The sequence below is a fragment of the Argopecten irradians genome, chromosome 3 (genome assembly GCF_041381155.1).
Source record: "Argopecten irradians isolate NY chromosome 3, Ai_NY, whole genome shotgun sequence".
Classification (NCBI taxonomy): Eukaryota; Metazoa; Mollusca; class Bivalvia; order Pectinida; family Pectinidae; genus Argopecten; species Argopecten irradians.
In genome coordinates this window covers 42,204,540-42,219,018 of record NC_091136.1, presented here as the reverse complement: position 1 = coordinate 42,219,018, position 14,479 = coordinate 42,204,540, and the positions used below count along the sequence as shown (strand labels likewise).

The following is a 14,479-nucleotide window of genomic DNA, read 5'->3' as shown; positions in this document are numbered from 1 at the left end:
AGTTTATACTTCTTCGGGACATTATAATAGATATACATATATCATAGTTTATACTTCGGGACATTATAATAGATATACATATATCATAGTTTATTCTTCGGGACATTATAATAGATATACATATATCATAGTTCATCGTACGATATGCTTATTTCCGCTTTTCGTCACATGGCATTGTGGTAAGGAAGAAAGCAAACTGAAAAAAAGTGCAGATTAGGTCAAAATACACAAACATGCGAAAATATCGGAATTACTCAAAGGGTTTGTTGTTTTTAAATCCACTAAGTAAGTACCGGTTTTCTATGATGTGTCAACGCGTTAGACTCCGTCGTAGACGGTCCCAAACCGGTGTTTAGACCCCGTCTACGACGGTCCCAAGCCGGTGTTTAGACTCCGTCTACGACGGTCCCAAGCCGGTGTTGAGAAAAGAGGAGGAACACAGTTATAAACTAACTAAACCAGGATGATTTCCACTCTCTTAGTGTAAATCATTTTCAAAAATTCACCTCCTCATGAAGAAAAAATTAAAGACTTTAAATACGATATTTTCATTCGTGCATGATCAGTTTAAACACAGCTTTGCTGTAAAGCTCATGTAAAGAGAATTTGTAATGAATATAACTTGTTGGAAAACATTTATCAACCTCATTATTTTATTGCAAATATCATATATTTCGAAACTTTTAGGGAGAGAAAAAATTTTAAATATGAGATGAAAGTTAAAAGTCTTTGCATTGGTAACAGTCTGTGCAAAGTGCATTGCAGGAGTCGATTATAACGCAAAAAAATATATCTTTTAATGAACGTATTTTAAGTTTAGTTTATGCGCCTAGTGGGAAGTTCTATCATCAATAATTCTTACATATCTTTAACCATAGCTCAATCTTTGCAATAAATAAGAAAACAATGATTGAATCAGCATTTCAATAATTGCTGAACAAGTTAATTTATGAATACAACACCCATGTGTTATTCGGTATATACTTTAAAACAGCACCAAATGAGCCAATCAATCATTTAATATTTCAAGTGAGTAATTTATTTCTGAAACTCCAGTAAAAAAACAGTTATATCTCAAAGTCTTTCTGGAAAACTATTACCATCTGCATGGGAATACACCTAATCCTACTAGAACCACTGATGGGACTGAATTGCCGTTTGTCAATATCTAAAGAGTAACGTTTTTATTCTCATTGGTTCATTTTAACGGTAAAACCATTGGTTTTCCGGATTATGTTAACGCAATTCCGGAAGTTCGCTGGAACTAGCTTTTTGGTGCAAAAACCATATCGCAAAGTATGATTTACAAAAGTTTATCAATATGAAATATTCTCTGCCAGTTGAATGACTTACAAAAAAACCTACAAAATAAAAAAAATGAACAAAATGCCTACTTTTCACAACCTCATTCTTAGTTTTGACAAGTTGTTACTGCAGCAATATTTGGCAACCGTGTGAGCAGAAGCGATATGTTGACGGACAATTGTAATGATGAAGGATTTCATCTCTTCCAATTACAAATTATAGCATGTCAATTATTTATCCTACATCTATACAACCATGACTATAAGCTTTATTGTATATAATTCAGTGAATTGTGTGCCATCGAGGATATCATTTCCAAAATTTCTAACACCATCGATAACGTATTTGTACCACTCTTACCCAATAGCGGCAGCGATAGCATTGTAGAGATTACATTTCGGAGACGGTCAGGATGGAGGTCCGATCATTGAATAATTCACTTATCGTCTTTGTAACCCTGTTTATTATTCTTATACTCTTTAGTGACATGTGGCTTCATTGAGTGGATTTTCTATAGATTGCGTTACCCATGTAGTTGTTCATATACTTACATCGGCCCGTCATTAACAGGTGTGCTGGCATTACGATAATTGAATTGATTAACAATCTGTTGTGTTTCGGAGGACATTAATTACATCTGGTGTAAACATCGTTTAAATCCTGTGTACATTAAAAACGAGTAAACTACCACAGGAAGTGATGTAACAAAATACCCGGATTAAGACACTTCATTGAACTCTCTGTTCTAGTTTATAATGAGTTAGGAGTATGAAGTAACACTGGTATAATATTTTCGACAGAGGTGGTAATCAACCAATCACCTAGTACTACTGTACTTTATGCGTCGCGAAACAAGACAAAATCACAATATTTGATTAAGCTGATTCCAAACCTGATTAGTACAAATGTCCCCAAATAAAAAAAGATGCCATAGAATGTAAGTATTTGTGTTACAGAAGTTCCGCTACTTCAGACCCCACACTTTACTTGGATTCTCTTCTAAAAAATAATCTCCTAAACGCTCCAGATCGTAAAGGTTTTCTTATAACCTACGTAGTTAATTATGTAAGAGATTTAATTACAATGGTTTTTATACAATGAACGCCACACTTGATTGCATTCTTTGTAGTAGAATCATCGTATTCGATAAGTCTCCTAATGTCATTGAATATTAATGAACTTAACAAAACAGTCACGGATGGCTTCTTCCTGTATCCTACATGATGTAGGCCAGATAACACAAATAAAGCCATGTTTTATTACAACATTAGTTATTTTCGTATTACAGTATTTTAAAGAATCTTATAGAAAACTCCTTTTGATTTTGACACGAAAACTTTCCATTGTCAGGTAGTTTTGAATTTCTATGAATAATCACATCTCGACCATGTCCTTAATTACTCAGCGAGGAAAAATACGAAACTGAAGTTAAGACGTTGAGAGTATGCGTATATACCAAATGGAGCGGGTTATTTGCTTGCATTGCGTGCCTGTCTATTACTGAGGAACATATATAGAACAGCTTATTCCTGTACTGCGGCAGAGATCTGTGTTCGGCGGGACATCAAAGCTATACTTGTACAGCACTATATAGCCAGCAAAGACTTGTCAGTTTATCATTACACCGGAAGTAGGGTATAGCAATGGAAGTTTATCATTACACCGGAAGTAGGGTATATCAATGGAAGTTTATCATTACACCGGAAGCAGGGTATAGGAATGGAAGTTTATCATTACAACGGAAGTAGGGTATAGCAATGGAAGTTTATCATTACAACGGAAGTAGGATATAGAAATGGAAGTTTATCATTATATTGGAAGTAGGGTATAGCAAAGGAAGTTTATCATTACACCGGAAGCAGGGTATAGGAATGGAAGTTTATCATTACAACGGAAGTAGGGTATAGCAATGGAAGTTTATCATTACAACGGAAGTAGGGTATAGAAATGGAAGTTTATCATTATATTGGAAGTAGGGTATAGCAAAGGAAGTTTATCATTACACCGGAAGCAGGGTATAGGAATGGAAGTTTATCATTACAACGGAAGTAGGGTATAGCAATGGAAGTTTATCATTCCACCGGAAGTAGGGTATAGGAATGGAAGTTTATCATTCCACCGGAAGTAGGGTATAGGAATGGAAGTTTATCATTACACCGGAAGTAGGGTATAGCAATGGAAGTTTATCATTACAACGGAAGTAGGGTATAGCAATGGAAGTTTATTATTACACCGGAAGAAGGGTATAGCAATGGAGGTTTATCATTACAACGGAAGTAGGGTATAGCAAAGGAAGTTTATCATTACACCAGAAGTAGGGTATAGCAATGGAAGTTTATCATTACACCGGAAGTAGGGTATAGCAATGGAAGTTTATCATTACACCGGAAGTAGGTATAGCAATGGAAGATTATCATTACACCGGAAGTATGGTATAGCAATGGAAGTTTATCATTACACCGGAAGTAGGGTATAGCAATGCAAGTTTATTATTACACCGGAAGTAGGGTATAGGAATGGAAGAAACAAACCCCTCCCCTGACATCGGAGTTTGTGGCAACAGTAATCAGACTGTAGTTAAATAAAGACAATTTACACACAACCAAAATGATTGCATGAAACAGAAAATTAAATCGAAGAAAAAGAAGCATCAACGTATTTTAAAAGATTGAAAACACAGCAGTCGTTAACCAAACCAATTCTATGTAGCAGCAAAATAAACAGAGAAACAAAAACGTCTTCTTCAACAGAGATGAAACTCTAGAAATAAATGAGCATATCCTGGTAGTACTAAGTTGTGCTAAAGACCATTGACCATATTAAACAGTGATTACATGAGCAACTGGTCTTTCTGCTGAGAAATTATATGGTGAACTGATCCTGCATTTAATTTGAATGGTAAAATTAGAACATGCAAAATACAATCAACTTATGTTACAGTGATGTTTTCTTCATAGTTTTAGACTAGTAATGTAAGACTATTTCAATTATATTGGCTGCTTAACCAGCTTAGCATCCTATTGTCATCCAGTTACCAAATATATCTTGATATATATATATAATGTATTCAAGTTCTTTATTAAGGTTGTACAACAGTGAAATTTCTTTATACCTTTGGTGGATTAGCATAGGTATGGTGAGGAATGACACCATGAAAGTCAACATGCTCTATAAATGTCTACTGAAGAAAAAAAACTCAAATTTACGATACGATTATTACGTTTCAGCAAGTATGAAAATCTGTGACTTTCGAAAATTTATGTATAACTGAAACGGTGTGTTTGGTAATCGTCGAAGTGTATCTGTCATTGTCAGATAACAATTTTGTTTGAGCATATTACACGGACTAATGAGGAGGATGGTACAATTTAGCACTCACTGACATTAAATCAGTTAATTACTAGTCACAAAAAAGCGAGAGCTACTGTTAACAGTCAATAGCCTGCCCCAAAGGAAGAGGGCAACATCAGCCTGGCACCAAAAGGGGGCAACGTCTACTTAGGAAGAAGACAACCGCGAATCCCAAAATTATCGGCTTACCGCCTGCCAACAAATGTTGAAGGTTCATAATAGCTGACCCCACGCCACTCAGATGAGCAATGTCTATGCTAGGGTATTGAGTGTAGGCTAAAAGTGACTCCAAGTCAGCATGTTACATAAGCAAGTATCATCATTTAGAAAACAACTTTCCTCTTTTAGAACTTACGTTCTAGATTAATTATCATAATTACCAACAAAGTGTGTATTTTAAGAAATCAGTTGGCTTTTTAAGAAATCACTTGGCTTTTTAAGAAATCAGTTAGCCATCATGATAAATGTATATAGAGTCATTTAAGTGGTATTGTCCATATTCACAGCATCGCGGTGGGACTTTGTTAAACAAGGATCGATATTGCTTGTAACTGTCATGTCGGAAAAGATACAATCGAGCAATGCCCGGATGTTAAACTCGGAGAAGATCCTGAATTACGTCATAGAAAACAGCGAAATAGTTTATAAAGCCACGATTTCATGTAAATGCAATGATCGCTGGAATTGCTTACATGAATGGGGGAAATGTCTAGAATCCTCGACTGACTGATAATGGCTACAGGTTTCTTCAATGTGTGGGCTTATGTGACGTCAGGTGACAGGTTGTAACGGTCGAATATGTTTTTATGGATATCGGGTGTAATTATAATAAATAGTGTATAGAGCAAAGAGCAAGTGTACGTTACATCCCGTAATAGTGTTATTTGTATAATGTTTCTGTATCCTCGCGTTACGCCTTCGGGACTAACATGTTAATGGGAAATAAGCTCCATTCATCACTGGTAACAGTCACTGAACGCAGGACATATGGCAGCAGTGTGAAAATACATTATATACATATAAATCCCTATTCAGCTGTTGGATTAGAAAGTAACAGGTCTAACAGTTAGAAAAGATAGAATCCCCACGTCCCTTCACCGTCCAGTTAGTGCAATTATAGGAAAAGGAGCAATACATATTTTATATACAAACTGTATGCTAGGTTCTTTTTAATTGTTTATCTTTTAAATATGCAACAACCTTAGACATACGTTAATTTACAAATCGCCTTAGATATATCTTTAATATGTATTTTCAAAATTATTTTATAAACATACCAAATATATCAAGCTGCCTAAAAACTCGGAAGGAAATCAAACTAGACGTAGGATTTGGACATTTCAAATATAAAAGCGGATATATGCTGCAACTGCCCATGATTTCAATTAAGGTTGAAGTTTTATATCGAACAAAGAGCAAAATGACAAAAATACCACAGTGATAACATAAAAACGCACAATTATGTAGGAGCAAAGATAAAATTGTGTTCCGTAATCAACAATGCATTACAATGAATACAATCCATAAATATGTGCATTTATGTAAGACGCACTTTGTTCGCGGAAATATCACAGAACATAGTATGGTTCACATGCATTTACAGTTGTGTATGTCGCGGGCTCATTCGTTGGGAGTAATCGAGTACGCCCCACGCCGGCGCCACGGGAGATGGGGTAGGTTGTATTCCGTGGTTCTTGGGCGATATCATTAGCATAGCACTGCACTACACAGTGTTGAATATTTTATCAGTATTCCAGAAAACACTGGCTATGCGTTGTAAGACAAAGCCATGAAATCGATGTTAAGTTACCATTGGGGACATAGGCTGGAGTATAGACCCGATACATCATGCATGGCCGCCTTTCCCTCGATGCCGGTATTAAACTGGGTGTTCTAATTGAATCAGACAGCTCCTGTGTTTTCCAGACAAAAACGAACGATTGATGGCTATGAATGACACGACTCATGCAACCTGCGCACGGAGCACTAACCCTAATGTATATTATAGGGTACTTACCCCAAATGTCGGTTATATAGGGTACTAACCCCTAATGTCTATTATAAAGGGTACTTACACCTAATGTCTGTTATATAGGGTACTTACACCTAATGTCTGTTATATAGGGTACTAAACCCTAATGTCTATTATAAAGGGTACTCACACCTAATGTCTGTTATATAGGGTACTAACCCCTAATGTCTGTTATATAGGGTACTAACCCCTAATGTCTATTATAAAGGGTACTCACACCTAATGTCTGTTATATAGGGTACTAACCCCTAATGTCTGTTATATAGGGTACTAACCCCTAATGTCTGTTATATAGGGTACTAACACCTAATGTCTGTTATATAGGGTACTAACCCCTAATGTCTGTTATATAGGGTACTAACCCCTAATGTCTATTATAAAGGGTACTCAACACCTAATGTCTGTTATATAGGAACTAACCCTAATGTCTGTTATATAGGGTACTTACCTAATGTCTGTTATATAGGGTACTTACACCCTAATGTCTGTTATATAGGGTACTAACCCTAATGTCTGTTATATAGGGTACTAACCCCTAATGTCTATTATAAGGGTACTACCTAATGTCTTTACCTAATGTCTGTTATATAGGTATAATGGTATAGGGTACTTACACCTAATGTCTGTTATATAGGGTACTTACACCTAATGTCTGTTATATAGGGTACTTACCCTAATGTCTGTTATATAGGGTACTACTAATGTTATAGGTACTAACCCCTAATGTCTATTATATAAAGGGTACTCACACCTAATGTCTGTTATATAGGAACTAACCCCTAATGTCTGTTATATAGGGTACTAACACCTAATTAATGTCTTTATAAAGGGTACTTAATGTCACCCTAATGTCTGTTATATAGGGTACTACACCTAATGTCTGTTATAAAGGGTACTAACACCCTAATGTCTATTATAAAGGGTACTCACCTAATGTCTGTTATATAGGGTACACCCTAATGTCTGTTATATAGGGTACTAACCCCTAATGTCTATTATAAAGGGTACTCACACCTAATGTCTGTTATATAGGGTACTTACCCCTAATGTCTGTTATATAGGGTACTAACCCCTAATGTCTATTATAAAGGGTACTCACACCTAATGTCTGTTATATAGGGTACTTAACCCTAATGTCTGTTATATAGGGTACTAACCCTAATGTCTATTTAAAGGGTACTCACACCTAATGTCTGTTATATAGGGTACTAACCCTAATGTCTATTATAAAGGTCTACCTAATGTATATAGGGTACTAACCCTAATGTCTGTTATATATAGGGTACTAACACTAATGTCTTTAAAGGTACTACACCTAATGTCTTATAGGTCTGTATTATAAGGTACTACCCTAATGTCTGTTATACCCTATATAGTACTAACCCTAATGTCTGTTATATAGGGTACTAACCCTAATGTTAAGGTACTACCCTAGTCTATTATAAAGGGTACTTACCCCTAATGTCTGTTATATAGGGTACTTACACCTAATGTCTTTTATATAGGGTACTAACCCCTAATGTCTGTTATATAGGGTACTAAACCCTAATGTCTATTATAAAGGGTACTTACACCTAATGTCTGTTATATAGGGTACTAACCCCTAAAGTTATTGGTAAAGAATAATAATACCTAATATCTACTATCAATGTTTAATATTTGGTACTACTGCTAACCCCTAATCCCCGTCACAAGGCGCTTCTAACCCCAATGTTTGTCGGTTGGACGTAAAGTTCTATTAACAGCTAGTGTCATTTAAGGACAAACTTCACTGTATTCAATGTGTTGTGTACACGAATGGACGTATGTTGGATGCGATATTGGGAAGGCTGTAGTTTGCCTATTGTGTCGAGACTCCTTTTTATGGTGATGTGTCAATGAAGCATGCCGCTGAGGACACCAAACACACCGCATCCAGTCACATAATTACTAAAGGATGGTTTACCGTGTATGTGTTGTCTTGCGTGTGTAAAGTGCTACATGGTACGTGTTTGTGGGATACTGTGGTATGTTCTTTTTGTGTCTTCTTGTATATTGGGACTCTTGATGATGTTTTATAGTGCTTTGTAGAAGCATGCAGCCGAAGACACCAAGCAACACCCGGTCACAATATACTGACAACGGGCAAACCCGTCGTCCCACTCCCTTTATGTTGAGCGCTGAACAGAATCATAAACTACCACTTTTATAGACTGTGGTGGGTCCAAGCCAGAGGACAGAACAGAATCCCAAGTTTTATCGCGTCTTATAGGCTATGGTGTGTCTCTGAATGAGGACATATGGGGACATACCCCAGAGCGCCTGCTCTATCGAAGGCCAAAATGAGACGGTAAGATAAAAGAAAGGATCTTCGATTTAGTCGCCTTTTACGATTATGCAATGGGGCAGCAGAAACAATTTAACGTCCTACCTGCAGGACCAATCCTACCTACAGAGCCTTAATCCCAATGCTTGTTATAGAGTACTAACCCCGTATGTGGATCACATGATACAAGTATAAACCCATAATACGTGATTGGGTTGTTCTTTTTATGAATGGGTTGACATTAAAAACAAGTCAATAATCGGTATCAGTTATCAACATGTAATTGTTGATAATTCAAAACACTCAGGAACGTCACTTCTTTGAGTTTACATCATGGCTTTATCAAATTGTCCGTTTAACGAATTGCTAATAAGTTTAGAATTTGGTAATAATATGATATATATTCGTTTTTATGACTAAGGTTCATAAGCGATGGGAAATGTTGTAGGAGAAATGAATCAATCAATACTGGTACTAGTCTATTTTCATCATCAATAGTATACGAAATAGACGTAACCTTTACAAGTTATACATTTTTTCCCGGGAGCCTTAGGGACCTGACTGCGGATATTGGCATTTTATGGTCAATTCTGGATAACGATAGCACGCGCTCGTCACGTGATGGATCAGGCTCCAATCCTTTTATCAAAGCCTATAAAATACGCATCATTTACATATATATGTACATTTCAAATCGATATCGGTAACTCTAACCCTAACCCTTCCAAATGGACTTTGACTTTCCGACGGAATCGTGCAAATACGGGGACCTTTTGATTTATTTATACGAAACCTAAAGATTTTATGTGGAAAGATGAAGATGGACACCAGACATAATAACACTTTATATTAAGGTCTTTATGGTCAGGTGGTCTTTAGAGACAGCCAAGTGCTCTTTATAGACAGGTTGAACTGTGTTGAAATTGCCATTTGTGACTCCAACAAATTGCTCTTATTAAACAGGTGGCCTTCATGCAAAGTTGATAGCTAAGTCAGGTTTTACTATCATCTCAAAAAATGTGTGAATGACGAAACTTATTTACAATTTACAACTGAAGCATACGATCTTGGAGACAACTTACAGAAGAACCTTTAGTCAATGTGACTACGTCAAAGAGTAATCCACCATAAGCTAGCCTAAAGATGGCCTCCCTTGTACACGTACAGAGGGTTTTACCCTAATGAAATGTATTACACTATAGTAGGTATAACATAAAAATCAATTTGCACCAAATATTATACAAAACTACAACATTTTGTGCACCTTCTATGTGAGGTCACATGAACAGGTGTTGGTCTGATGAATCTGCAATGGCCGTGTGTCACATGATGAAAAAGATGACGTCATGCCTGACGTGACAAGATATGAGCATTTTGAGAAGGTCGCAAACTCTCCTAGGATTCAGACTATACATTTCAGGGTTTTTCTGATGGCTGACAGTGACACGGTGACAGAACCACAGCGTACACTGTCTGTGACCAGGATAGACAGGCTAGCTCTTTGTTTATGTTTTCAGCAATCTAGTGAATGCACTTGACTTGAGCTCTAGAGTTTTTTTTCATTATTCACCCATGAATTGGCATACTGAACTGTCCTGTCTTAGAATAAGCTTTTCTTGGAAACCATGCCATTTTCGAAGTAAAAAATAATATCCTTACATTTATCACCTAATGAGAATCATATTGCATTGAAGCTTATTACAATTTGCGAAAGCCAAAGCATTATATCTATCACATATTTAGAACGCAATTGCATGAACCAAAACAACATCGGAAACAGCATCATTTTTACACAAACTGACAAAATAAATAAAGGAATGGAAAACTATGTGCGAGAAGCCTTGCTAAAGAGGGATGAATTATGTATAGGAGGTGATAGCGATTCCCCTGAGTACACATTCCGTTATATATAGCGATGAATTATATATTGAACGCGTAGGTGATATTTATATACAACGGATTGTATCTCATGTTCATTGTTCTTCGGACACTCCTAACGGTGGTCATAACGCCTGTATTCACTTACGTATAATTCACAGTGTTTTGGAGATTCCAAATATATTACCCAGAATATATTTCCAGTATTTTGAACATTGGTGAAAACTGTATTGGTCAGCGTATATATTTCTGAAGTGCTTTGGATATAGGTAATAATAACAACTGCAGCAATATTTGTCCCATTCTTTCATATGCATTTCTAGATATGTCCATTGCTCTGAATTAAGCAGTCTTAGAAAATCGTGCGGTGTTTTTGAACGTTCTTTAAGTGGCCATTACTTTGGCAATATTGACCGGCTTGTATATACTTTTCAATAATTCCAAGTCCCCCTTTCCAACATTTCTAAATATTTCAAGACTAATGGATATTGGTCATTTGATATCAAAAATTATCGTCGTTTATTGTGTATGAACGTCTATTTCGTCTCGGCGATAATTTTGTGCCGTTTTATAGCCAAGATAGAGTGCCGATACTATGTATACACGAGCTATACTGGTCAATCTATAAAACTATATTATGTATCACGGTACACATTGTCAGTGCGGCCACTGGCTATCAGTTTACACGCGTTGGTGATTCTACCACCACAATAGAGGTCCCGATAACAATGTCTCGATCTGCACTAAAACAAAACTGCCGTGCTCTGTAAAAAAAGATATCGGTATGAGTTTACAAAAAAGGCAAGAGGTTCGATGTACGGGGGAGGGGTGGGGGCAACAGGTCAAGGTATGGATTGCCAAATTCAAGGTTACGGGTGTGAACAATGATAACGGATATTTGGTCATTATGGTCAGGGATATGGATCAGAATGAACAGTGGTATTTGATCATAAGGGTTAAGGGCATAGTTTCAGAATTGTTAAATATATGTAGTCAGGTGGCAATGATATAAGGTTACAATGTGAGTGTATGGTTCACATAAATGCCTGGGTGACACAGGTTTAGCGTTATGTTCAAACAATACAAGAGGTCTATTTGCATGAGTAAAATTACAATCGTGTATGAATGTTTTTTTCATTGAAATTCCCGAAGGATTCAAGTTAACCAGACTCTACCTGTTCACATCGCGAGTAGTTTAACCATGTCGGGAATTAAGTGCCTGCTTTTATCTGTTAATAATTCACAGTAAAACATTGCCATAGGATACATTGGCTTCCAAGCCTCCATCGATCATGGAACTGCGGGTATCTAAAACGTCCTGCTGATACAGATCAGGGAAAGCGTTTCAGTGAGTAAGGTACCATACAACAGGTAAAGTATTAACTTCAAATGGAACCGCTAAAACAATAGTCTCTGTCTAGAATTTACAAATCGATTAAGGCTGGAGCCAAAAGTAATTTAGAGAACCTTCATTGAAGTATATCTGGAGACAAGAATACATAAACAAAATTCATTGACTTAAATGTACTAAAGCTGGTTTGGTTGAAATTTTATTATCATATCATTTTTCTCCAATCTTAAAAAAATATATATCTCATGAATGGCCCGTCCAGGCATGTCATACGGACCATGTCATAATATCGTAGGATACACGTGTAATAACACTATTATGATACGTCACATTGGTCTTCGGACACTCCTAACGGTGGTCATAATGCCTGTATTCAGATTTGACGTCATATAGCGTATATATTTCTGAAGTGCTTTGGATATAGGTAATAATAACAACTGATGTAATTGACGGAAATATACTTTTCAATAATCAACATTTCTAAATATTTCAAGACTAATGGATATTGGTCATTTGATATCAAAAATTATCGTCGTTTATTGTGTATGAACGTCTATTTCGTCTCGACGATAATTTTGTGCCGTTTTATAGCCAAGATAGAGTGCCGATATATGTATACACGAGCTATACTGGTCAATCTATAAAAACTATATTATGTATCACGGTACACATTGTCAGTGCGGCCACTGGCTATCAGTTTACACGCGTTGGTGATTCTACCACCACAATAGAGGTCCCGATAACAATGTCTCGATCTGCACTAAAACAAAACTGTCGTGCTCTGTAAAAAAAGATATCGGTATGAGTTTACAAAAAAGGCAAGAGGTTCGATGTACGGGGAGGGGTGGGGGGCAACAGGTCAAGGTATGGATTGCCAAATTCAAGGTTACGGGTGTGAACAATGATAACGGATATTTGGTCATTATGGTCAGGGATATGGATCAGAATGAACAGTGGTATTTGATCATAAGGGTTAAGGGCATAGTTTCAGAATTGTTAAATATATGTAGTCAGGTGGCAATGATATAAGGTTACAATGTGAGTGTATGGTTCACATAAATGCCTGGGTGACACAGGTTTAGCGTTATGTTCAAACAATACAAGAGGTCTATTTGCATGAGTAAAATTACAATCGTGTACGAATGTTTTTTTCATTGAAATTCCCGAAGGATTCAAGTTAACCAGACTCTACCTGTTCACATCGCGAGTAGTTTAACCATGTCGGGAATTAAGTGCCTGCTTTTATCTGTTAATAATTCACAGTAAAACATTGCCATAGGATACATTGGCTTCCAAGCCTCCATCGATCATGGAACTGCGGGTATCTAAAACGTCCTGCTGATACAGATCAGGGAAAAGCGTTTCAGTGAGTAAGGTACCATACGGCAGGTAAAGTATTAACTTCAAATGGAACCGCTAAAACAATAGTCTCTGCCTAGAATTTACAAATCGATTAAGGCTGGAGCCAAAAGTAATTTAGAGAACCTTCATTGAAGTATATCTGGAGACAAGAATACATAAACAAAATTCATTGACTTAAATGTACTAAAGCTGGTTTGGTTGAAATTTTATTATCATATCATTTTTCTCCAATCTTAAAAAAATATATATCTCATGAATTGCCCGTCCAGGCATGTCATACGGACCATGTCATAATATCGTAGGATACACGTGTAATAACACTATTATGACGTCACAATATATGTATGATGTAATTGACGGAAACTTCACATCCGAGCCGGATTTCTACTGTTTTATATAGAAACGAAATTTTAAGTTTTGCTTATATTTCTATTAATAAAAGTGATAAATGTTAACAAAAATGTGATAAATAGAATCTTACACTCTTGACCATGTGATATGAGATTTATCCAACTCGTTAAATAATTTGTTGTGCCACTCGCCTAAAGTCTCGTGGCATATCAAATTATTGAACTCGTTTGATAAATTCCATATTAAATAGTCACTCATGTAAGATAATCTATCAAATAATCCAAAATATGTTCTTGACCACTGGGACTCGGCACGAATTTCAAAACAACGGTATATGTATTTATTACAGTGTCAAGAATTTTAACTCAGCGTACAGAAAAATGGACATATTGTTTTAAGGTCATCTTTAATTAAACTGGCTCTACATATTAATGATACTTTACATTGCCATTTATAGTACACAACTGAGGACTTTTGAATTATCAATTACAAGTCCAACAAATGTGGAAGTTATCAGTATTAATAGGTCATGTCCTTATTCAAG

General features: G+C 36.3%; 1 protein-coding gene across 2 annotated transcripts in view; it reads right to left on the bottom strand.

The window, feature by feature from the left end:
• The window catches only part of LOC138318649 (sodium channel protein para-like), a 126,280-nt gene that overhangs the window by 61,307 nt on the left and 50,494 nt on the right, over nucleotides 1-14,479 (bottom strand). The window lies entirely within an intron of this gene.